Source organism: Hypomesus nipponensis, chromosome 23 (genome assembly GCF_054491055.1).
Source record: "Hypomesus nipponensis isolate SF chromosome 23, ASM5449105v1, whole genome shotgun sequence".
In the NCBI taxonomy this organism is placed as follows: Eukaryota; Metazoa; Chordata; class Actinopteri; order Osmeriformes; family Osmeridae; genus Hypomesus; species Hypomesus nipponensis.
In genome coordinates, this window is record NC_140383.1 from 14982362 (window position 1) to 15009945 (window position 27584).

At 40.2% G+C, this 27584-nt stretch overlaps 1 pseudogene; it reads right to left on the reverse strand.

Annotated features, from left to right (window-relative positions):
• LOC146234362 (uncharacterized) overlaps nucleotides 1–27286 on the reverse strand; it is a 46049-nt pseudogene extending 18763 nt beyond the window's left edge.
• Between the last annotated feature and the right edge of the window lie 298 nt (nucleotides 27287–27584).

Consider the following 27584-nt stretch of genomic DNA (forward strand, 5'->3'; position numbering starts at 1 on the left):
CTATGCTATGGCTATGATCGTAAAAATAGGACTGAAAATAAAACAAATGTAGTTTCTTGCGCGCCGAAATGTAATGGCAAACGACTTTGCTTGCTTTGCAATAGGAACTGTTTTCAGTTTTGGCAGTCATCTGAGTGTGACCAGTATCGCGACAAGGCGTAGATGAAAAAGGATGTGTTTATTGGTGTTGTCTTCCCCCTGCCTTTTTATCTCCCTGTCTTCTCCCTCTCTTCTCTCAACAGGGATTGCAGTTGAGTTTATGCATTTAAATATATATTCTGCTTCGCAGTTATTTATAAAAAAAATGATTTACAGTAGATAGTTAGAAAGTTTGCTGTTGTATGTTTTGCTGAGATATCATTCCCCTCACAGTTTAATGTTCAAAACAAATAAAGTGTGTGTTTTATTGAACACATAAAATGCATATTTCAGTGGTGGTGTCCGTTATTTTCAGGTGCAATTTATTGTATGCAAAGGTATTTGAGAAGTGGTCATGTGAAATGAATCTTGACATTCTAAATGCTTTAGCCTGTTTTCTCATTTATCACTAGAATGGTCATAACTTTTAAACAATACATTTATATCTGTCTGCTATTCTATATTGCCCACACAATTATGTAAGTGTCATACACTCAGGCAGCGGGGAAGCCGCCAAACGAGACGCAAGAGCCTATCTCAGCAACCATTTGTGCGATTGTCACCAAACTTGGGTTCCATCGTTCCCACGAGGAGCAGAGGAGGCCTGCAGTGTTATACCAGAAAAATAACTTTGAACTCTCAGTACTCTTGAACGCAAACATATATTTCAACCAAACTTGGTGTGTTGCATGAGTGCAACAGGAATTGTGACTTAATTGTTGCGCAAGTGCTATGGAGGCCTTGTCCTGCTCTGGACTGCTTGGCCCCTCCATTGCTGCTTGCAGCTATATTTATTAGGGGCCAAGCAGTGAAGCTGCGAGGCACCTATTGTAATTGGTAGTATTATTATTATTATTATTCTTAAGACTGGGTGTCTATGGCAGGCCCTAGAAGCGCTTGGTCGAAAGTTGTGAAATTTGGCACACTCATTAGGGACAGTCCCCTGGTCCAAGTCACAAAGTTTCATGTCCCATACTTTGGCACTCTAGCGCCACCAACGGGTCAAAGTTGGAGTTGTGTTTACACACGCAACTTTTGAACCGTATGTCCCATTTTCAAAAATGAGGTACCATTGGATTCCCTGGATCAAGCCGAGTGCAATGCACACCATGGCGTCAATTTCCGGTTATATAGATTTTCCGCTATTTCCGGTTTTATCAAAAACCTTTAAAAGCCTACTCCTCCTACAAATTTTGTCAAATCTTCTTCAAAATTACCAGATATGATCTTCAGACCAAGCCTCACAAAAGTTATCGAAGGATATTTGATTTTCAAAACCGTTTGTCCGGTACAGCCAATCAAATTCTGCAGAAAAGCCGCCAAACAGGAAGTGAAGCCATATCTCAGCAGTTCTTTGAAGCAGTGACACCAAAGTTGGTACGCCTACTCGGAACTTTATTCTAAGGATGTTCTCCAAAAATGGTGTCATGTGACTAAAAGGGGGCGTGGCCGGAAGCATAAACGTGTTTTGGCTAATAACTGTTGAAGTGTTTACCTTAATAAAGTAATTTTTTGTCTCTTGATGTCTTGTGAGGTATCAAGCCTGGCCATTGATAACTTTTCATAATAACCGAATTGACGCGGCCGCCATTTTGGATTTCATGGAAAATATCAATATTCATCATATTTTTAACATGGTTTTTTTTTCTCAAATCCTCTCAATCCTCTTAAACTTCTTCAACGTTCTTCTTCCTCAATCTTTCAGCTACAGCCACCATTTAAACTTTAAAATGATGAGAAAACACTAAACTATTGTTTCTGTAATTCAGCCTTTTGATATCTTTTCAACTTTTTTTAATATCACTGATTATGTTTCATTAGTTTTTCAAACCGTTTCTGAGATTTACATGGGTGTCTATGTGAGAGTCTAGAGTGCTGACTGAAACGCTTAGAGTGGAGGGGAGCTTCGAAATCAGTTTCAAAAAGTATTTCTAGTTTGCCAGCATTGCCACAATTTTCACTCTTCATGCTTCATTTTTGGATCAATAGATAGCTAATTATGTGTTGGTCGTAGACAGTTGTCTGTGGAATCCAACAAACTTACACATTTTTTCAGAGCCCCACGAAAGCGAGACAAAGTCCAACTCTCGCCCCATAGAGCCCAATGCAAATCTAGTGACACATTTCTCAGACAAAGCACAAGGACGACGATTTCTAAACTGCCAGTAGAGTCGTATTTCTTTCCGCAAAGACATATAAAGGACATCTCTGGTTTCGGCAGAGTCTTGGGTCTCGGAAAATATCCTCATTTTTTTTATCGGACTTATAGTTTTGCGTCTAGGTTCACTTGTTTGAGGTGTGGATGCTAGGTAAATGTATATTATTCTCTCTGCCAAGCTTGTTAGCAATCATAGCTGCACCATCACCGTGGCAACCAAACAAACACGTTTGAGACCAATGTAAAATCTAGGGACACATTTCTCAGAAAAAGCACAAGGAAGACGATTTCTAAACTGCCAGTAGAGTCGTATTTCTGACCGCACAGACATATAAAGGACATCTCTGGTTTCGGCAGAGTCTTGGGTCTCGGAAAATATCCTCATTTTTTTTATACGACTTATAGTTTTGCGTCTAGGTTAACTTGTTTGAGGTGTGGATGCTAGGTAAATGTATATTATTCTGTCTGCCCAGCTTGTTAGCAATCCTAGCTGCACCATCACCGTGGCAACAAAACAAACACGTTTTTGAAACTGCTGGTAGAGTCCTATTTCTGACCGCACAGACATATAAAGGATATCTATGGTATGGTGTAAGATCACCGCAAGAGTTGGATTTACTGCTTCATTTTGAAAACTGAGTCGATCATACGAGGTAAGACAAGTTTCTTTACATGTGTTATCAATATTGTCAACATTGTTCAAATTAAAAGTCAAATGTTTTAGTTACGAAGCATTTATTTGTAGAACTAGGACTGGAGTGACGTGAGCAAAAAGAAGAACGATTTAGCTAATTTTGGGAAACCTGGATAACAAACATTAGCTAGGACCACCATGTACACTTTAAGCTAAATATTTATAACTTTTTGGGCAATTTAGCCGATTGTGGAATATAGTAAAACCTTGATAGTTACGCGGAGGAGTAACTATGCTGCTAGTTAGTTTTTCGACTTCACCCAATCGGTGCTTGTTGACAGGCAAGCAGCAAATCTCTTCTTATATCAACTTTTTTGTGTGTGTGAAGTAAATAGTTACTAGCAATACTATGTCATATTTTAGCTAAAGATCAATAACTTTTTGGGCCAATGTTGTTGCTTCCGTACATTTGCCTGAGGTTGGGATAGGTAGGTTCAGAACTGCCTGGAAACTGGTGTGCTACTGCAGTTGGATAAGTTTAGCTTGTTGATTTTCTCATGTCATGAAACATCCTTCTATATTTTTGCAGATAGCTATACCCATCCATCATACAGACGTGATTTTAGGATGTTTGTATCTTACTATTCGCAAGGAAGGTGTGAAAGGGCTGTCCACAGTTCAACGTTATGGTTTATCGGATTTGGGAAGAACACACTGCAGGCTACTAATTTTTTTTTTCTGTTGTAGAGGTGAAGGAAGACTATCCCTGCAAGAGGAGGAGGCAGCTGACTGTTGATTACCACACAGGAGGAGGACCTACTGAACCAGGAACTGCTGGAGGAAGACCAGGACGAGGAGGAGATGGAAAAATGAGATTGAACCTGATACCCAGCCAGGAACATCATCTGGGTATGTATCAATGTATATTATTTGTTTCTGTTTCCCATAAGACTAATACTCATAATAATCGGATTATTATGCTAAAACCTGTAGTCCCTCCTTTGTCGTCACTTCACACAACCCATATTCCCTAGAATGGAAAAAATCCTGTAACACAGTGGTTCTCAAATCGGTCCTCAGGTACCACCTGTCCTGCATATGAGATGTTTTCCTGCTCCAACACACCTGATGAAATAAATGGGTCGTTATCTAGCTCTGTAGAAGCCTGGTAACAAACATGCATTTGAATCAGGTGTGTTGGAGCAGGGAAACATCTAAAACATGCAGAACAGGTGGTATTTGAGGACAGATTTGAGAACCACTGCCTGGCTATGCTATGGCTATGATCGTAAAAATAGGACTGAAAATAAAACAAATGTAGTTTCTTGCGCGCCGAAATGTAATGGCAAACGACTTTGCTTGCTTTGCAATAGGAACTGTTTTCCGTTTTGGCAGTCATCTGAGTGTGACCAGTATCGCGACAAGGCGTAGATGGAAAAGGATGTGTTTATTGGTGTTGTCTTCCCCCTGCCTCTTTATCTCCCTGTCTTCTCCCTCTCCTTTCTCAACAGGGATTGCAGTTGAGTTTATGCATTTATATATCTTCTGCTTTGCAGTTATTTATTAAAAAAAATATTTACAGTAGAAAGTTTGTTGTTTTGCTGAGATATCATTCCCCTCACAGTTTAATGTTCAAAACAAATAAAGTGTGTGTTTTATTGAACACATAAAATGCATATTTCAGTGGTGGTGTCCGTTATTTTCAGATGCAATTTATTGAATGCAAAGGTATTTGAGAAGTGGTGATGTGAAATGAATCTTGACATTCTAAATGCTTTAGCCTGTTTTCTCATTCATCACTAGAATGGTCATAACTTTTAAACAATACATTTATATCTGTCTGCTATTCTATATTAACCACACAATTATGTAAGTGTCATACACTCAGGCAGCGGCGAAGCCGCCAAACGAGACGCAAGAGCCTATCTCAGCAACCATTTGTGCGATTGTCACCAAACTTGGGTTCCATCGTTCCCACGAGGAGCAGAGGAGGCCTGTGGTGTTATACCAGAAAAAAACACTTTGAACACTCAGTACTTTGGAACGCAAACAGATATTTCAACCAAACTAGGTGTGTTGCATGAGTGCAACAGGTTATTGTGACTTAATTGTTGTGCAAGTGCTATGGAGGCCATGTCCTGCTCTGGACTGCTTGGCCCCTCCATTGCTGCTTGCAGCTATATTTATTATTATTATTATTCTTAAGACTGGGTGTCTATGGCAGGCCCTAGAAGCGCTTGGTCGAAAGTTGTGAAATTTGGCACACTCATTAGGGACAGTCCCCCGGTCCAAGTCACAAAGTTTCATGTCCCATACTTTGGCACTCTAGCGCCACCAACGGGTCAAAGTTGGAGTTGTGTTTACACACGCAACTTTTGAACCGTATGTCCCATTTTCAAAAATGAGGTACCATTGGATTCCCTGGATCAAGCCGAGTGCAATGCACACCATGGCGTCAATTTCCGGTTATATAGATTTTCCGCTATTTCCGGTTTTATCAAAAACCTTTAAAAGCCTACTCCTCCTACAAATTTTGTCAAATCTTCTTCAAAATTACCAGATATGATCTTCAGACCAAGCCTCACAAAAGTTATCGAAGGATATTTGATTTTCAAAACCGTTTGTCCGGTACAGCCAATCAAATTCTGCAGAAAAGCCGCCAAACAGGAAGTGAAGCCATATCTCAGCAGTTCTTTGAAGCAGTGACACCAAAGTTGGTACGCCTACTCGGAACTTTATTCTAAGGATGTTCTCCAAAAATGGTGTCATGTGACTAAAAGGGGGCGTGGCCGGAAGCATAAACGTGTTTTGGCTAATAACTGTTGAAGTGTTTACCTTAATAAAGTAATTTTTTGTCTCTTGATGTCTTGTGAGATATCAAGCCTGGCCATTGATAACTTTTCATAATAACCGAATTGACGCGGCCGCCATTTTGGATTTCATGGAAAATATCAATATTCATCATATTTTTAACATGGTTTTTTTTTCTCAAATCCTCTCAATCCTCTTAAACTTCTTCAACGTTCTTCTTCCTCAATCTTTCAGCTACAGCCACCATTTAAACTTTAAAATGATGAGAAAACACTAAACTATTGTTTCTGTAATTCAGCCTTTTGATATCTTTTCAACTTTTTTTAATATCACTGATTATGTTTCATTAGTTTTTCAAACCGTTTCTGAGATTTACATGGGTGTCTATGTGAGAGTCTAGAGTGCTGACTGAAACGCTTAGAGTGGAGGGGAGCTTCGAAATCAGTTTCAAAAAGTATTTCTAGTTTGCCAGCATTGCCACAATTTTCACTCTTCATGCTTCATTTTTGGATCAATAGATAGCTAATTATGTGTTGGTCGTAGACAGTTGTCTGTGGAATCCAACAAACTTACACATTTTTTCAGAGCCCCACGAAAGCGAGACAAAGTCCAACTCTCGCCCCATAGAGCCCAATGCAAATCTAGTGACACATTTCTCAGACAAAGCACAAGGACGACGATTTCTAAACTGCCAGTAGAGTCGTATTTCTTTCCGCACAGACATATAAAGGACATCTCTGGTTTCGGCAGAGTCTTGGGTCTCGGAAAATATCCTCATTTTTTTTATCGGACTTATAGTTTTGCGTCTAGGTTCACTTGTTTGAGGTGTGGATGCTAGGTAAATGTATATTATTCTCTCTGCCAAGCTTGTTAGCAATCATAGCTGCACCATCACCGTGGCAACCAAACAAACACGTTTGAGACCAATGTAAAATCTAGGGACACATTTCTCAGAAAAAGCACAAGGAAGACGATTTCTAAACTGCCAGTAGAGTCGTATTTCTGACCGCACAGACATATAAAGGACATCTCTGGTTTCGGCAGAGTCTTGGGTCTCGGAAAATATCCTAATTTTTTTGATTGGACTTATAGTTTTGCGTCTAGGTTAACTTGTTTGAGGTGTGGATGCTAGGTAAATGTATATTATTCTGTCTGCCCAGCTTGTTAGCAATCCTAGCTGCACAATCACCGTGGCAACCAAACAAACACGTTTTTGAAACTGCTGGTAGAGTCCTATTTCTGACCGTACAGACATATAAAGGATATCTATGGTATGGTATAAGATCACCGCAAGAGTTGGATTTACTGCTTCATTTTGAAAACTGAGTCGATCATACGAGGTAAGACAAGTTTCTTTACATGTGTTATCAATATTGTCAACATTGTTCAAATTAAAAGTCAAATGTTTTAGTTACGAAGCATTTATTTGTAGAACTAGGACTGGAGTGACGTGAGCAAAAAGAAGAACGATTTAGCTAATTTTGGGAAACCTGGATAATAAACATTAGCTAGGACCACCATGTACACTTTAAGCTAAATATTTATAACTTTTTGGGCAATTTAGCCGATTGTGGAATATAGTAAAACCTTGATAGTTACGCGGAGGAGTAACTACGCTGCTAGTTAGTTTTTCGACTTCACCCAATCGGTGCTTGTTGACAGGCAAGCAGCAAATCTCTTCTTATATCAACTTTTTGTGTGTGTGTGTGAAGTAAATAGTTACTAGCAATACTATGTCATATTTTAGCTAAAGATCAATAACTTTTTGGGCCAATGTTGTTGCTTCCGTACATTTGCCTGAGGTTGGGATAGGTAGGTTCAGAACTGCCTGGAAACTGGTTTGCTACTGCAGTTGGATAAGTTTAGCTTGTTAATTTTCTCATGTCATGAAACATCCTTCTATATTTTTGCAGATAGCTATACCCATCCATCATACAGACGTGATTTTAGGATGTTTGTATCTTACTATTCGCAAGGAAGGTGTGAAAGGGCTGTCCACAGTTCAACGTTATGGTTTATCGGATTTGGGAAGAACACACTGCAGGCTACTAATTTGATTTTTTTTCTGTTGTAGAGGTGAAGGAAGACTATCCCTGCAAGAGGAGGAGGCAGCTGACTGTTGATTACCACACAGGAGGAGGACCTCCTGAACCAGGAACTGCTGGAGGAAGACCAGGACGAGTAGGAGATGGAAAAATGAGATTGAACCTGATACCCAGCCAGGAACATCATCTGGGTATGTATCAATGTATATTATTTGTTTCTGTTTCCCATAAGACTAATACTCATAATAATCAGATTATTATGCTAAAACCTGTAGTCCCTCCTTTGTCGTCACTTCACACAACCCATATTCCCTAGAATGGAAAAAAATCCTGTAACACAGTGGTTCTCAAATCGGTCCTCAGGTACCACCTGTCCTGCATATGAGATGTTTTCCTGCTCCAACACACCTGATTGAAATAAATGGGTCGTTATCTAGCTCTGTAGAAGCCTGGTAACAAACATGCATTTGAATCAGGTGTGTTGGAGCAGGGAAACATCTAAAACATGCAGAACAGGTGGTATTTGAGGACAGATTTGAGAACCACTGCCTGGCTATGCTATGGCTATGATCGTAAAAATAGGACTGAAAATAAAACAAATGTAGTTTCTTGCGCGCCGAAATGTAATGGCAAACGACTTTGCTTGCTTTGCAATAGGAACTGTTTTCAGTTTTGGCAGTCATCTGAGTGTGACCAGTATCGCGACAAGGCGTAGATGAAAAAGGATGTGTTTATTGGTGTTGTCTTCCCCCTGCCTTTTTATCTCCCTGTCTTCTCCCTCTCTTCTCTCAACAGGGATTGCAGTTGAGTTTATGCATTTAAATATATATTCTGCTTCGCAGTTATTTATAAAAAAAATGATTTACAGTAGATAGTTAGAAAGTTTGCTGTTGTATGTTTTGCTGAGATATCATTCCCCTCACAGTTTAATGTTCAAAACAAATAAAGTGTGTGTTTTATTGAACACATAAAATGCATATTTCAGTGGTGGTGTCCGTTATTTTCAGGTGCAATTTATTGTATGCAAAGGTATTTGAGAAGTGGTCATGTGAAATGAATCTTGACATTCTAAATGCTTTAGCCTGTTTTCTCATTTATCACTAGAATGGTCATAACTTTTAAACAATACATTTATATCTGTCTGCTATTCTATATTGCCCACACAATTATGTAAGTGTCATACACTCAGGCAGCGGGGAAGCCGCCAAACGAGACGCAAGAGCCTATCTCAGCAACCATTTGTGCGATTGTCACCAAACTTGGGTTCCATCGTTCCCACGAGGAGCAGAGGAGGCCTGCAGTGTTATACCAGAAAAATAACTTTGAACTCTCAGTACTCTTGAACGCAAACATATATTTCAACCAAACTTGGTGTGTTGCATGAGTGCAACAGGAATTGTGACTTAATTGTTGCGCAAGTGCTATGGAGGCCTTGTCCTGCTCTGGACTGCTTGGCCCCTCCATTGCTGCTTGCAGCTATATTTATTATTATTATTATTATTCTTAAGACTGGGTGTCTATGGCAGGCCCTAGAAGCGCTTGGTCGAAAGTTGTGAAATTTGGCACACTCATTAGGGACAGTCCCCCGGTCCAAGTCACAAAGTTTCATGTCCCATACTTTGGCACTCTAGCGCCACCAACGGGTCAAAGTTGGAGTTGTGTTTACACACGCAACTTTTGAACCGTATGTCCCATTTTCAAAAATGAGGTACCATTGGATTCCCTGGATCAAGCCGAGTGCAATGCACACCATGGCGTCAATTTCCGGTTATATAGATTTTCCGCTATTTCCGGTTTTATCAAAAACCTTTAAAAGCCTACTCCTCCTACAAATTTTGTCAAATCTTCTTCAAAATTACCAGATATGATCTTCAGACCAAGCCTCACAAAAGTTATCGAAGGATATTTGATTTTCAAAACCGTTTGTCCGGTACAGCCAATCAAATTCTGCAGAAAAGCCGCCAAACAGGAAGTGAAGCCATATCTCAGCAGTTCTTTGAAGCAGTGACACCAAAGTTGGTACGCCTACTCGGAACTTTATTCTAAGGATGTTCTCCAAAAATGGTGTCATGTGACTAAAAGGGGGCGTGGCCGGAAGCATAAACGTGTTTTGGCTAATAACTGTTGAAGTGTTTACCTTAATAAAGTAATTTTTTGTCTCTTGATGTCTTGTGAGATATCAAGCCTGGCCATTGATAACTTTTCATAATAACCGAATTGACGCGGCCGCCATTTTGGATTTCATGGAAAATATCAATATTCATCATATTTTTAACATGGTTTTTTTTTCTCAAATCCTCTCAATCCTCTTAAACTTCTTCAACGTTCTTCTTCCTCAATCTTTCAGCTACAGCCACCATTTAAACTTTAAAATGATGAGAAAACACTAAACTATTGTTTCTGTAATTCAGCCTTTTGATATCTTTTCAACTTTTTTTAATATCACTGATTATGTTTCATTAGTTTTTCAAACCGTTTCTGAGATTTACATGGGTGTCTATGTGAGAGTCTAGAGTGCTGACTGAAACGCTTAGAGTGGAGGGGAGCTTCGAAATCAGTTTCAAAAAGTATTTCTAGTTTGCCAGCATTGCCACAATTTTCACTCTTCATGCTTCATTTTTGGATCAATAGATAGCTAATTATGTGTTGGTCGTAGACAGTTGTCTGTGGAATCCAACAAACTTACACATTTTTTCAGAGCCCCACGAAAGCGAGACAAAGTCCAACTCTCGCCCCATAGAGCCCAATGCAAATCTAGTGACACATTTCTCAGACAAAGCACAAGGACGACGATTTCTAAACTGCCAGTAGAGTCGTATTTCTTTCCGCACAGACATATAAAGGACATCTCTGGTTTCGGCAGAGTCTTGGGTCTCGGAAAATATCCTCATTTTTTTTATCGGACTTATAGTTTTGCGTCTAGGTTCACTTGTTTGAGGTGTGGATGCTAGGTAAATGTATATTATTCTCTCTGCCAAGCTTGTTAGCAATCATAGCTGCACCATCACCGTGGCAACCAAACAAACACGTTTGAGACCAATGTAAAATCTAGGGACACATTTCTCAGAAAAAGCACAAGGAAGACGATTTCTAAACTGCCAGTAGAGTCGTATTTCTGACCGCACAGACATATAAAGGACATCTCTGGTTTCGGCAGAGTCTTGGGTCTCGGAAAATATCCTCATTTTTTTTATACGACTTATAGTTTTGCGTCTAGGTTAACTTGTTTGAGGTGTGGATGCTAGGTAAATGTATATTATTCTGTCTGCCCAGCTTGTTAGCAATCCTAGCTGCACAATCACCGTGGCAACCAAACAAACACGTTTTTGAAACTGCTGGTAGAGTCCTATTTCTGACCGTACAGACATATAAAGGATATCTATGGTATGGTATAAGATCACCGCAAGAGTTGGATTTACTGCTTCATTTTGAAAACTGAGTCGATCATACGAGGTAAGACAAGTTTCTTTACATGTGTTATCAATATTGTCAACATTGTTCAAATTAAAAGTCAAATGTTTTAGTTACGAAGCATTTATTTGTAGAACTAGGACTGGAGTGACGTGAGCAAAAAGAAGAACGATTTAGCTAATTTTGGGAAACCTGGATAATAAACATTAGCTAGGACCACCATGTACACTTTAAGCTAAATATTTATAACTTTTTGGGCAATTTAGCCGATTGTGGAATATAGTAAAACCTTGATAGTTACGCGGAGGAGTAACTACGCTGCTAGTTAGTTTTTCGACTTCACCCAATCGGTGCTTGTTGACAGGCAAGCAGCAAATCTCTTCTTATATCAACTTTTTTGTGTGTGTGAAGTAAATAGTTACTAGCAATACTATGTCATATTTTAGCTAAAGATCAATAACTTTTTGGGCCAATGTTGTTGCTTCCGTACATTTGCCTGAGGTTGGGATAGGTAGGTTCAGAACTGCCTGGAAACTGGTTTGCTACTGCAGTTGGATAAGTTTAGCTTGTTAATTTTCTCATGTCATGAAACATCCTTCTATATTTTTGCAGATAGCTATACCCATCCATCATACAGACGTGATTTTAGGATGTTTGTATCTTACTATTCGCAAGGAAGGTGTGAAAGGGCTGTCCACAGTTCAACGTTATGGTTTATCGGATTTGGGAAGAACACACTGCAGGCTACTAATTTGATTTTTTTTCTGTTGTAGAGGTGAAGGAAGACTATCCCTGCAAGAGGAGGAGGCAGCTGACTGTTGATTACCACACAGGAGGAGGACCTCCTGAACCAGGAACTGCTGGAGGAAGACCAGGACGAGTAGGAGATGGAAAAATTAGATTGAACCTGATACCCAGCCAGGAACATCATCTGGGTATGTATCAATGTATATTATTTGTTTCTGTTTCCCATAAGACTAATACTCATAATAATCAGATTATTATGCTAAAACCTGTAGTCCCTCCTTTGTCGTCACTTCACACAACCCATATTCCCTAGAATGGAAAAAAATCCTGTAACACAGTGGTTCTCAAATCGGTCCTCAGGTACCACCTGTCCTGCATATGAGATGTTTTCCTGCTCCAACACACCTGATTGAAATAAATGGGTCGTTATCTAGCTCTGTAGAAGCCTGGTAACAAACATGCATTTGAATCAGGTGTGTTGGAGCAGGGAAACATCTAAAACATGCAGAACAGGTGGTATTTGAGGACAGATTTGAGAACCACTGCCTGGCTATGCTATGGCTATGATCGTAAAAATAGGACTGAAAATAAAACAAATGTAGTTTCTTGCGCGCCGAAATGTAATGGCAAACGACTTTGCTTGCTTTGCAATAGGAACTGTTTTCCGTTTTGGCAGTCATCTGAGTGTGACCAGTATCGCGACAAGGCGTAGATGGAAAAGGATGTGTTTATTGGTGTTGTCTTCCCCCTGCCTCTTTATCTCCCTGTCTTCTCCCTCTCCTTTCTCAACAGGGATTGCAGTTGAGTTTATGCATTTATATATCTTCTGCTTTGCAGTTATTTATAAAAAAAAATATTTACAGTAGAAAGTTTGTTGTTTTGCTGAGATATCATTCCCCTCACAGTTTAATGTTCAAAACAAATAAAGTGTGTGTTTTATTGAACACATAAAATGCATATTTCAGTGGTGGTGTCCGTTATTTTCAGATGCAATTTATTGAATGCAAAGGTATTTGAGAAGTGGTGATGTGAAATTAATCTTGACATTCTAAATGCTTTAGCCTGTTTTCTCATTCATCACTAGAATGGTCTTAACTTTTAAACAATACATTTATATCTGTCTGCTATTCTATATTAACCACACAATTATGTAAGTGTCATACACTCAGGCAGCGGCGAAGCCGCCAAACGAGACGCAAGAGCCTATCTCAGCAACCATTTGTGCGATTGTCACCAAACTTGGGTTCCATCGTTCCCACGAGGAGCAGAGGAGGCCTGTGGTGTTATACCAGAAAAAAACACTTTGAACACACAGTACTTTGGAACGCAAACAGATATTTCAACCAAACTATGTGTGTTGCATGAGTGCAACAGGTTATTGTGACTTAATTGTTGCGCAAGTGCTATGGAGGCCATGTCCTGCTCTGGACTGCTTGGCCCCTCCATTGCTGCTTGCAGCTATATTTATTATTATTATTATTATTCCGCCATGGGTGTCTATGGCAGCCCCCATTAGCGCTTGGTTGAAAGTTTTGAAATTTGGCACACTCATTGGGGACAGTCCCCTGGTCCAATTCACAAAGTTTCATGTCCCATGCTTTGGCACTCTAGCGCCACCAACGGGTCAAAGTTTGAGTTGTGTTTACACACGCAACTCTTGAACCGTATGACTCATTTTCAAAAATGAGGTACCATTGGATTCCCTGGATCAAGCCGAGTTCAACGCACACCATGGCGTTAATTTCCGGTTATATAGATTTCCCGCCATTTCCGGTTTTATCAAAAACCTTTGAAAGCCTACTCCTCCTACAATTTTTGTCATATCTTCTTCAAAATCACCAGAGATGATCTTCAGACCAAGCCTCACAAAAGTATCAAAGGAATTTTGATCCTCATAACCGTCTGTCCGGTACAGCCAATCAAATTCATCAGAAAAGCCGCCAAACAGGATGTGAAGTCATGTCTCAGCAAATCTTTGAGATATCAACACTAAACTTGGTAGATCGGAGGAAGACACTACAACATGTTACCATGTGCAAAGGCAAATTCATATCTCAAAAAATGATTGATATAAAGCAAATTGAACTTATTGCTAACGCTAAAATAATGCTTTACACATCAGCCAGTCAAAAACTGATACTCTGATTCAATCACAAGTTCATATGAAGACTCTTGAGAATGTTCATAACACAAATCTGTGAAAAAGTTGACTGCAAGATGAAAGGTCGATTTTTGGTGAATATTTGAAACATGCTTGCTTGGCTAATTTCTAGGCAAATTTCCAATGAATGTCTCCCCTGCTCCTCCCCGCGCGTGCTCCAAAATCTCACACACACTCAGCCTTCCCTTGACACACGCGTGGCCAAGACGCACACGCAACATTTCAGGAGAGTGTGGGCTGACCAAGCCCCCACTCATTCCTTGGTCTTTAGCAAAGGCCCATGTGGCTCTTGATGGTATTGCATTTCCGATTTTGTATGCAATGGTAAAAAGGTCTCAAATCCTGAAACATTGATAGTGTAGGCCGAGAAACACTTTAACAAAAGCCCATGTGGATCTTGTTGGTATTGCATTTCCGATTTTGTATGCAATGGTAAAAAGTTATAAAAATCCTGAAACATTGATAGTATAGACCAAGAGTAACCACCACACCACAAATGGCCCACCATTACCCATAGGTGGCGCTACAGGCCACGCCCAAAAGCACAAAGATACAAGGCTTTCTGGAATGGATAGGCTCACCAAGCCCCCTCCCTTCACTTATTGGCTTGAAAAAAAGGCACATGTGGATCTTGATGGTATTGCATTTCCGATTTTGTATGCAATGGTAAAAAGGTCTCAAAATCCTGAAACATAGATAGTGTAGGCAAAGAAACACTTTAACAAAAAGCCCATGTGGATCTTGTTGGTATTGCTTTTCCGATTTTGTATACAATGGTAAAAAGTTATAAAAATCCTGAAACATTGATAGTATAGACCAAGAGTAACTACCACACCACAAATGGCCCACTATTACCCATAGGTCTTCCCTTGACACACGCGCGGGCTTGGCAAGACGCACATGCAACATTTCAGGAGAGTGTGGGCTTACCAAGCCCCCACTCATTCCTTGGTCTTTTGCAAAGGCCTCGTGGATCTTGATGGTATTGCATTTCAGATTTTGTTTGCCATGGTAAAAAGTTAAAAACATCCTGAAACATTGATAGTATAGGCCAAGAGTAACTACCACACCACAAATGGCCCACCATTACCAATAGGTGTCGCTACAGGCCACGCCCTAAAGCACAAAGCACTTCACTTCTTGTGAAGATTAAAGCACTTCACTTCTTGGCTTGACATAAAGGCCCTTGTGGATCTTGATGTTATTGCATTTCAGATTTGGTATCCCATTGGAAATTCTGCAGCATAGATTTTTCTATACAGTTACAATTTGTCAAGAATATACATTTTTCAATGGTTCGCAATGCTTTACACGTAAGCCAGTCAAACAAGTTCATATGAAGACTCTTGAGAATGTTTAGTACACAAATCTGAGAAAAAGTTGACTCTAAGATGAAAGGTCGATTTTTGGTGAATCTTTGAAACATGCATGCTTGGCTAATTTCTAGGGAAATTTACAATGAAATGTGTCCCCTGCTCCTCCCCGCGCATGCTCCAAATTCTCACACACTCATTCTTCCCTTGACACGCGCGGGCTTGGCAAGACACACACGCAACATATCAGGACTGTGTGGGCTGACCAAGCCCCCACTCATTCCTTGAATATCAGCATAGGCCCTTGAGGACCTTGGTGTCATTGCATTTCCTACTTTGTATGCAATAGTAAAAAGGTCTCCAAATCCTGACACATTGACAGTACAGGCCAAGAGTAACTACCACACTTTACCCAAAGCCCATGTGGATCCTGTTGGTATTGCATTTCCGATTTTATATGCAATGGTAAAAAGTTTTTAAAATCCTGAAACATTAATAGTATAGGCCAAGAGTAACTACCACACCACAAATGGCCCACTATTACCCATAGGTGGCGCTACAGGCCACGCCTTAATGCATAAAGATACAAGGCTTTCTGGAATGGATAAGCTCACCAAGCCCCCTTCCTACACTTACTGGCTTGAAATAAAGGCCCTTGTGGATCTTGATGGTATTGCATTTCAGATTTGGTATGCCATTGGTAATTCTGCAGCATACATTTTTCTATACAGTTACAATTTGTCAAGAATAAACATTTTTCAATGGTTCGCAGTGTTTGGAGGAATCCGCCATTACTGCTTGCAGTTATATTTGGTGGTATTATTATTATATTTTACCCATGGGAGTCAATGGCAGCCCCTAGAGCACAATGGTAAAAAGTTGTGAAATTTGGCATGTTGAAACTGCAGACCATTAGTAACTACCATACCAAACATCGGCCATGTGAGACAATAGGTGGCGCTACAGGCCACGCTCCAATATGTCAACTTTCAAAGTGATGCCATTTGCAGGCCATAAGACCCGACATTTTGAAATGTATTACATATCCCTTATTTCTCATGAGGAACAAAAAAACCTCTAGAACCTATTACGGCCGCCATATTGGATTTTTCTGTACAATAAATATTGAGGAAACATGTTTTTTCGCTACTCCTCCTACATTTTTGGTCGAATTTTTTTCAAAGTTGCCACAGAGGATCTCCCGACTGAGCCTCACAAAAGTTATCAATAGGATTTTTATTTTCAAAACCGTTTGTCCGGTACAGCCAATCAAAATCATCAACAAAGGAACCAAACAGGAAGTTGGGTCAAATCTCAGCAAATCTTTGAGACATCAACACCAAACTTGGTATATCGGTGGAAGACACTACAACATGTTCCCATGTGAAAAATTGACTTAATATCTAAAAAAATGACTGATATTAAGGAAATCGAATTTATCGCTAACGCTAAAATAATGCTTTACACATCCACCGGTCTGAAACGGCAACTCTGATACTATCACTAGTTCATATGAAGACTCTTGAGAATGTTTAGTATTCAAATCTGAGTTGAAAAAGTTGAATGTAAGATGAAAAGCAGATTTTTAGTGAATATTTTAAATATACATGCTAGGCTAATTTCAGAGCTTTTTTGCTAAATCCTCTCTCCCCTCCTCCTGCCCGCGTGCTCCAAATCCTCACACACTCAGCCTTCCCTTGACACACGCGCGGGCTTGACAAGATGCACACGCAACCTTTCAGGACAGTGTGGGCTGACCAAGCCCCCATTCATTCCTTACGGTGCGTTCACACTGCAGACTTTTTTACCGCTCAGCACCACCGGCCTTCCCACAGTGCACCAAGCTCGGTGGCGTGCCAGACAGATTCATTCAGAGCTGTAGTTCTCTTAAATCACTGTTGTAGTTCTATAATGTCATGGCAAATGTGCAGACAAAATACAACTTTTACACACATTAAGCAAGAATCCGACACGCTTTCTAGATCTGACATGATCTTATCTTCAGCACACAATAGGTTATCTTTTTCCACACTTTTTTTAGGCCGAGTGAAAGATTAAATGCCACCCGCACTCTATGTAACGGGTCTTTTTCCGTCTGGAAAAAAAGATGCATCAGACATAAACGTTGACATGTCTAACCTTTTATTATATTACTCGAAATCTGTGCAAATCATTCGCTAGATTATGACTTGCCTCGACACATTCACTGTATGGATAGTGAGTGGCTGCCAGCCAGCATTTCAGCGTTGTATGTTAATCGTGTGCCGGGTGAGCTAGCTAGACTATGCAGCTAGCACAGAAGAAAGTTACGTAATGTGAAGAAACTGAACTAAAGTACAAAATACAACACACCAAGGACGCCGACAACCTCAGCAACCCTGCGCCAGGCATAATTTTTTTTGTTTACGTCTCTGTAATCGAACATAGACGTATCATACAATACTGGGTATGAAGACACACATACGATGAGTTGCTCTTCCATCTTGAAAATTGTCAAACCTAGAAATGTTTACCATTACCAACAGCTGCTACGTTACAAGAAACAAGAAACCAACCCGATTGGCCATCGCTGGCGTTTTCACGCTCCTCATTTACATAAAATTCTGAAAATCCAACTTTCGCCGCCCCGCTCGCCTTCCCACAATGCCCTACGCGAGCGTCGCCGCCCCGCTCACCTTCCCACAATGCCCTACACGGGCGTCAACGCCTGGTTTCATTGAAAATGAATGGGAAGCCGACGCCCCGCTCTGCCCGCCCCGCTGCAGTGTGAACGGACCGTTAGTCTCTAGCAAAGGCCTTGTGGATCTTGATGGTATTGCATTTCCGATTTTGTATGCAATGGTAAAAAGTTCTCAAAATCCTGAAACATTGATAGTATAGGCCATGAGTAACTACCACACCACAAATGACCCACCATTATCCATAGGTGGCGCTACGGCCACCCACCAATTGTCAATTTTCAAAGTGATGCCATTTGCATCCCATTTGTCCCAAAATTCTGAAATGTATTACATATGCCTTATTTCTCATGAGGAACAAAAAAGCCTCCGAACCTATAACGAGCACCCCCACAAATCTGAAAAATAGTTCAATGTAAGATGAAAAGTAGATTCATTTTAATTCATATTTAAAATATGTATGCTTGGCTAATTTCTAGAGCTTTTTCCCCAAATCCTGTCTGTAATTTGTTTAGCCTTTTAAACCTCTAGATTTAATTCTCTCTTTTCACCATTTAAAGTTGGATTTGACATTTAACAAACATTTAATCATTTAGCAAGTTGTTTGACTCAAAAAACATAACAGTACATGCCCCCAACAGTACTAAGCTCCCACCTTCACTCCTTAGTCTAGCAGCCATTTTAGACTAGTAGGCATTCTGTGGTTAGTTTGGCCACATCTAATTCTACTGTTAAAAGAAACAGAAGGTCTTCTTCTTCAGAACTATACAGTTGAATCAACCAAACACAGCTTGGTCATGTTATCATCTTCTTTGGCAAATCTAGACTAAGGACTAGACTTTTAAGAAAGCATGACCAAAGCAATTTGTTGAGGGATGGTTCCTCCATAAACAGTTGCTGACAAAGAATTTCAGACAATAACTTAAACATAGTCTTGCATTAAGAGTAGAGTCAACAAATTGAATAACTGTGCTAATGGTTGTTGAAACTCATTGCTCTGAGTTGGTGCATGTCAATTTAGGCAGAAGTCCATGTCTGGTGATATTTGACAACCTCAAACAGCATGAGTCTGCTCGACATACGTTCTCTTACTTATCTTCATTTTACTTATTCATTTCCCTTTAACTTGTATATTTTGTTAATTGCTAATAAAGTATTTGTTTATCATAAAACTGCTATCTATCTTAACACCTCACAGAATATTTACCTTCCTTACATCTCACACATGATCATACAATAAGAAATAGTCAACCATCCAGCATTCACATACATTTCCAACACAACAATGACATGGACATATTACCACATGTAACTACACTGACTACAATTGATTTAAAATTCAGTATGTATGTTTATGTAAGACACATATGTATTTATTCTACTTTGACATCACAAAAACTATGAAATAAGAGTGAATGCAATTTAGGAAGCAACTTTGTCCATGTACAATATGGTTGATGTTTGTTTATAACTGGAATATAAACGTGTGCACAATTAGTTCCATTCAAGTAAGTCTATTTTATTGGACAAGAAGCATTCCATGAGTGGTGACATTTGACAACCCCAGACAGTCTGCCACTGGGCCAAATGAAAAGCTCTATTTTTGATTTGCAATGCAGCTAGGGGAAGTCCTAGACCATTAGGGGCAAAGCTGCGGCCACTTGTGATGTTAGAACGGCCAGTTACATTAAAAAAAAATATTGCTCTCATATACCATATTTCTTTGAATAAACGCTGCAGACAAACAACTAGACAAGGAGGTCAAACAAAAGCTGAGTGTAAAATTGAAGCTGCGCATGTCTCTACTTTGTGTAGAAATCTGAAGTAGCATGCCAAAACATTCTTATACTTTAGCTTTCAAACAGAAAGCTGTGCAGAAAGCACTCACAAGCAGCAACAGACCTGTAGCACGCAAACTTGGGGTTGATGAAAGGCAAATTCAGGAGTGGTGAAGTCAGCTACCTCGCTATATTGTATAAAATATATATAAATATATATATATAAATAACTATTCCTATAGGCCTTAATGTAATTGTCGTCCTTACATTATATACACGTCCTTTACTTAAGTGTATCTTCCCATTCATAAAGTTATTGTTGCAATCAAAGCTTTGAAAGAATGGATCTCTGCATAATGGGCCTGCCCAGAGCACAGGTGGCCTGACAGAACACGCTTCAAAGTTGTCACTTTCAAAAAGGTGGCATTTTAACCCTGGAGGGTACATGGGAGTTCGTCCAACCAGTCTACACATGTTTTGTGGATTCGGAAAAGCCGTTCCACCATGTCCCTCGGGGGCTCATGTGGGGGTCTTCCGAGAGTACGGGGTACCAGATTCCCTGATCGGGGCTGTCCGGTCCCTGTACGACCGGTGCCAGAGTTTGGTCCGCATTGCCGGTAGCAAGTCGAACTTGTTTCCGGTGAGGGTTGGACTCCGCCAGGGCTGCCCTTTGTCACCGATTCTGTTCATTACTTATATGGACAGAATTTCTAGGCGGAGCCAGTGCATTGAGGGGGTCCGGTTTGGTGGCCTCAGGATTGGGTCACTGCTTTTTGCAGATGATGTGGTCCTGTTGGCTTCATCGGGCCGTGACCTTCAGCTCTCACTGGAGCGGTTTGCAACCGAATGTGAAGCGGCTGGGATGCAAATCAGCACCCCCAAATCTGAGGCCATGGTTATTGACCGGAAAAGGGTGGAGTGCCATCTCCGGGTCGGGAAGAAGATCTTGAGCCAAGCGGAGGAGTTCAAGTATCTCGGGGTCTTGTTCACGAGTGAGGGAAAAAGTGTGCGGCGTTCGCAGTGATGCAGGCTCTGCATCGGTCCGTCGTGGTGAAGGGGCTGAGTCGAAAGGCGAAGCTCTCTATTTACCAGTCGATCTACGTTCCTACCCTCACCTATGGTCTTGAACTATGGGTGGTGACCGAAAGAACGAGATCGCAAATACAAGAGGCCGAAATGAGCTTTGTGTCCGGGCTCTCCCTTAGAGATACGGTGAGAAGCTCAGTCTTCCGGGAGGGGCTCAGAGTAGAACCGCTGCTCCTCCGCATCGAGAGGAGCCAGCTGAGATGGCATCCTTATCAGATGCCTCCTGGACGCCTCCCTGGTGAGGTGTTTTGGGCACATCCCACTGAGAAGAGGCCCCGGGGAAGACCCAGGACACGCTGTAGCGACTGAGTCTCTTGGCTGGCCTGAGAACGCCTCGGGGTCCCCCAGGAAGAGCTGGTGGAATAGCTGGGGAGAGGGAAGTCTGGGCCTCCTTGCTTAGGTTGCTGCCCCCGCGACCCGACCCACGGACAAGCGGTAGATGACGACGACGGCATTTTAACCCTGTTTGTCCAAAATTTCTAAAAGTTGGTACGCATGCCTTATATTGCTCATGGGGAACAAAAGTGTATCAAGAACCCATAATGTCGGCAGCATGGATATTTCTCTACATTGACAATTTGTGAAGAATTTTAGAAAATTACTTAAAATCAGCCATTGATCCAATTGTCTTGAAATGTTGTGTACATGTGTGAAATACATGTCTGTGTCATGTCAATTTGGTAATGGTTTGCAATGTTAAGGAGGAACCCGCCATTGCTGCCTGCAGCTATATTTAGGGGCCAAGCAGCGAAGCACAAACCATTGTTATCTCACATATATATTATTGGGTGTGCTTTGCCTTCGGCAAGGGCACAACCATTGTTATCTCACATATATATTATTGTGAGAATGCTGTTAAGCATTCTCACTATTGTTTTTCTGTTTCTCTTTATTATTATTATTGTGAGAATGCTGTTAAGCATTCTCACTATTGTTTTTCTGTTTCTCTTTATTGTGAGAATGCTGTTAAGCATTCTCACTATTGTTTTTCTGTTTCTCTTTATTATTATTATTATTATTATTATTATTCCAACTTCTTAGTTCTTCCGTAGGTTTTTTGGCCTTTAACTAGTCCTGCATACTTTCACCGATTCCTAATTTCCGATTTTGGTATCAAAACGTTCAGCTCCTTCAGGAGATGATGGCTATGACTTTTGGTATTTCTCACTTTTATACTTTTTAGACAATTGAGGTTTTTGTGCAAATTATTCTCCCATTAAAAGTAATGGTAAGCTCCTTCTTGGTTGAGCAGCCAGCAGAGTGGCACACTCTGCTGGCTGCTCTTTTTCTGGTATTCAACTAAATTGTCAAACAAATTCCTCTGACGTTCATATAGTTTAACTTACAGAAACAAGTTATACCTTAAAATGTAGGAAAACTTGTCCTCTTTCAGCCAATGTAACTACTAAAGAGCTCACATTTACAGATTTTCAGCTTTGAGTCTTTAAGCGAGAGCAGCCTTTCAAATTCTCTCACTAACTTCAATGGAGAGGTGGGTAAAATTCGTCAGAGAATTTCGAAAGTAGACATGTTTTTAAACTGCCGGTAGAGTCGTATTTCTGACCGCACAGAAATCTAAAGGACATGTCTGGTTTCGGGAGAGTCTTGGGTCTCGGAAAATATCCTCATTTTTTGGATTGGACGTATAGTTTTGCATCTAGGTTAACTTGTTTGAGGTGTGGATGCTAGGTAAATGTTGGTTATTCTCTGCCCTCAGCTCGTTAGCGAGCACAGCTGCGCCATCACCGTCCAACCAAACAGACACGCACCATAAAGGAGAATTGGGTGACGTTTTGGAAACTGCCTAAAGAGTTGTATTTCTGACCGCACAGACACATAAAGGATATCAATGGTTTCGGCAGAGTCTTGGGTCTCGGAAAATATCCGTATTTTTGGGATTGGACGTACAGTTTTGCGTCTAGGTTAACTTGTTTGAGGTGTGGATTCTAGCTACATTTCTCATAATCGAGCTAGCGTGATGCCTCTCCATAACTAGGCTAATAACGGTTCGACTTTTTTTCCACAATCGACCAAATTGGCCAAACAAGCTATGTACATTCAGCTTAAAGTGTACATAATCTAGCTAGATCGTTTTCATTTTAGCAAGTTTCACAGAAATCTGCAAAAATCGAGGCTCAAGACAGTCATAGCTGACCGTCACGAACAGCCAAACCAGGGCTGGGGTAAGTGTTTGCTGCAGCTGGCGTTAATCCTACCAACAAATGCTTCGTAACTGAAGTATTTACTTTTTATTGGCAATATTGACAACAGAGGTTAAGGAACTTGTCCTTAATCCAAAGATGGTCTCCGTTTTCAATTTGAAGCAGTAGATGTAGCTTATGTAGGAAATCTTCCATTGCATCCTCTCTCTACCGGTTATGCCTACAGTACGGTGTTAATAAAAACCACTTTGACACACTTGCAAGAAATGATCCGCTGGTTAGATGTAGCATGATCTTGTTATTTACCAGAAAAAAACTCACCAGGGACAGACAACATCAGCGACCCTGTACTATGAATTATTATTTTGATGTAATCTTAAATTAAGTGTCTGAACAGGACTGGTGTGCAGGCACGCATGATTAGTTTCTCCTCCGTTTTGTGATTCTAGGTTAGAAATGTTGCCAGTCTATTGCCAATGACCAGCGGTTGATACATTTTTCCAGCAAATTCCAGTCATTCCAGTGTTGTCCTCTTACCTTCAAATTCGTTCAACCCAGACTTCAGCAACTGGTTTTCTGCTCAATTTTCACAGTTTCCTGCAGCTCATCTTTCTGAAATGTTCCCCTTTTTGTTTTGCATTTTTCTTCTTATTTTCTTCCGTTTTATGCCTTCATCTTGCTCCAGGTCCTTTCAAAAATACATTTCACAGCAGTATCTTCCAACTGCCAGAACTTTTGCATTTTTTCCCTCTTTTCTGTACTTTTCTGCCTTCATCTTGCTGCAGGTCCTTCTTAACATACATTTTAGGCCTTTTGAAACTCCAGCAATTTTTTTTTGCTAAATGTTCACATTTCTATGCGTTGTTTCTCTTCTTTCTGATTTGTTTCACTTTGTTTAGCATTTTTCTTCTCTTTTCTATAGTTTTATGCCTTCGTCCAGCTCCAGCCTCTGTTTAAAATACCTTTCGGTCGCTTTGAAGCTTCAGCTTTTAACTTTCAGAAAACTTTCAACATTTTCAGCTTTTTTAGCATGGTCAGCTATCCCCATTCAGGTTTTCAGCATTCTCACTGCTGTTTCGCAGGAACAGCCTTTTCTAGTTATTATTATTATTCCAACTTCTTAGTTCTTCCGTAGGTTTTTTGGCCTTTAAATAGTCCTGCATACTTTCACCGATTCCTACAATTTTGGTATCAAAACGTTCAGCTCCTTCAGGAGATGATGGCTATGACTTTTGGTATTTCTCACTTTTATACTTTTTAGACAATTGAGGTTTTTGTGCAAATTATTCTCCCATTAAAAGTAATGGTAAGCTCCTTCTTGGTTGAGCAGCCAGCAGAGTGGCACACTCTGCTGGCTGCTCTTTTTCTGGTATTCAACTAAATTGTCAAACAAATTCCTCTGACGTTCATATAGTTTAACTTACAGAAACAAGTTATACCTTAAAATGTAGGAAAACTTGTCCTCTTTCAGCCAATGTAACTACTAAAGAGCTCACATTTACAGATTTTCAGCTTTGAGGCTTGAAGCGAGAGCAGCCTTTCAAATTCTCTCACTAACTTCAATGGAGAGGTGGGTAAAATTCGTCAGATAATTTCGAAAGTAGACGTATTTTTAAACTGCCGGTAGAGTCGTATTTCTGACCGCACAGACAAAGGACATGTCTGGTTTCGGGAGAGTCTTGGGTCTCGGAAAATATCCTCATTTTTTGGATTGGACGTATAGTTTTGCGTCTAGGTTAACTTGTTTGAGGTGTGGAATCCAGCTAAATTCGTGTTTCTCTGCCCAGCTCGTTAGCGAGCACAGCTGCTCCATTGCCGTGGCAACCAAACAAACACACACCAGGAAACCAAAAGGAACACGTTTTCAAGACTGCAGGTAGAGTCTATTTCTGACTGTACAGACATATAAAGAATATCTCTGGTTTCGGCAGAGTCTTGGCTCTCGGAAAATATCAGAATTTTTTGGGATTGGACGTACAGTTTTGCGTCTAGGTTAACTTGTTTGAGGTGTGGATTCTAGCTAAATGTGTCGTTCTCTCTGCTCAGCTCGTTAGCGAGTACAGCTGCTCCATTGCAGTGGCAACCAAACAGACACGCACCATGAAAGCAGAATTGGGTAACGTTTTGGAAACTGCAAAAAGAGTTGTATTTCTTACCGCACAGACACATAAAGGATATCAATGGTTTCGGCAGAGTCTTGGGTCTCGGAAAATATTAGTTTTTTAGGGGATTGGACGTGTAGTTTTGCGTGTAGTTTAACTTGTTTGAGGTATGGATGCAAGGCAAATTTCTGTTATTCTCGACGAACCAATAAAGTTCATCATTCATCAAACCCGATTATTAGCAATTGTCGGTTCATGCCAATAATACAATTACTCCGTTTACATGTGTAATTAGTTATGCGATTACTCAATAAACACGTCTACATGATTCTTTTTTTATTAATCGTTGTATGCTTTACGGACGAAACTTGCACCATCATCCTTCTGCAACAAAGTGTCGCCATGTCTTCTTGTATCGGCCCTACTGCTGTATGTTTGAATCCTACTAAGAAAGCCGAGTAAATGCACTCAATGTTAGGCTACATCTGCTACTTACTATCTCAACTATATTTTCAGCTGTTAAAACGATAATATTCTTGTTGTGACTAGCTAGCCTACTTCTTCTCTGTTTAACAGTTGAGCTTTCAGCTTCTCCCTCATTGTAGGCTATTTTAGCTCTTAGCTTTGTTAGATCATGCAGTTCAGCTTCCACACTGCCTCTTTTGTGTGACTCAAACATTTTTGAAATTCATTTCAGCTTTCTGGTATTTTCTCATTTCAGTATTTTCAGCAATAAAAAAAAAATATGTATAATAAAACAAACGTTCAGCTCCTTCAGGAGATGTGTGCTGTGTTTTGGTATTTCTCCCTTTTATACTTAAAAAAGTGTTAAGGTTATTGTGCAAATTATTCTCCCTTTAAAAGTAATGGTAAATCCTTTCAAATCATTAAAAAAGCTTCCTCTTTCAAACTTAACTTCTTCAGCATACTTTCAGTCCTCCTCTTTCAAACTTAACTACTTCAGCATACTTTCAGATAGAGACACCATTCAACCTTTAAAATGTTCACAAGACATTCAGCTTATAACTTTCTACTAAATGTTCACTGTTTTCAGCTTTTTTAGCATGGTCAGCTATCCCCATTCAGGTTTTCAGCATTCTCACTGCTGTTTCGCAGGAACAGCCTTTTCTAGTTATTATTTATTTTCCCACCCCTAAAACTTTGTCAATATTTGGACTACATAGGCAACCTCGGTGTCAAAAGTTTCGTCTTGGTAGCGATTGAGTTGCTTGTATCGGGATTTACGTTCCGTTGCACGGTGTAAGTAGAAATTACGTTTTTGTGACGAAAAGTGAAGCTAACGGTGGCTAACTTGCTAGCCACAGTCACTGACGTTGCTAACGTCACGAAAACAAGCGTGACTACCTGTTGCAGAACATTAGTTTAGCAGCTTGTTAACTTCTGGGAGATGATAGGCTAACTAGAAACGCTAGTACAAGCAAAGAGACCAGGGTGAACTATTTACTCATTTAACATTGTCATAAAACAAAATGATGAAATGTAGTGTATAATATGATGTACGCATTGTTATTAAGCTAGTACATCTATTTTCGGAAATAGTGGTCTGCGGCTGATGCATTAGCATCATGAGTCATCATGACATAGCCTCTGTTGCCCCGGCGACACAGGGCATACATACAACATAATGCTACATCTGTTTTCAATCGTTAATTAAACATTCCTCACCAATACATTTTCGTTTTTGGATTTATTATTTTATTAGATTACAAGTAAACGATTTGACTAGCCATGGTGATAACCATTTACTAATTTAAAATTGTGATACGAAACACTTGTGAAATATGTATGCTGATGATTATAGCTACTGTAGAGCTAGCTAGCTAGTCTAGCTCTAGGACAGACCAAAAATTTCCAATCAGTTTTGCTCCGTTTTTCTTTCAATTCCGTATGTAACCTAACGTAACTTAAACTAATCCGAAGTCAGATTTCAGTTACCTCTATTAGTTTTCTCATAAATCCAGTTTTTAGGCGTGATTTTAGGTAATTTTTTGAAACGTTCCACCGCTTTAAGCCTTGAGTTTTGTGGCACCGAGAAGCTGTGAAGCTCCCTTTAAGAACGCCATTGTTCTACGTCACAGAGCTCTGCTTCCAGCCAGGGCGGGAAATATGACTTACATTTGTCATTTAGCAGATGCTCTTATCAGATTTTCTGCTCTTATCCAGACTTACATTCTTTGTACATTGCGAGCTAATGCGGTGTCCAGTACTTCGCTATAAATAATTATGTTAAATCGAGACCACAAATATGCAAATGTTTGTCACGTTTAGCACTACTGCTGTAATGTAAAATTTTGGCCACTTGGGGGTGTATTTAACGTTGAACAGGGTGTTTGTGTGTG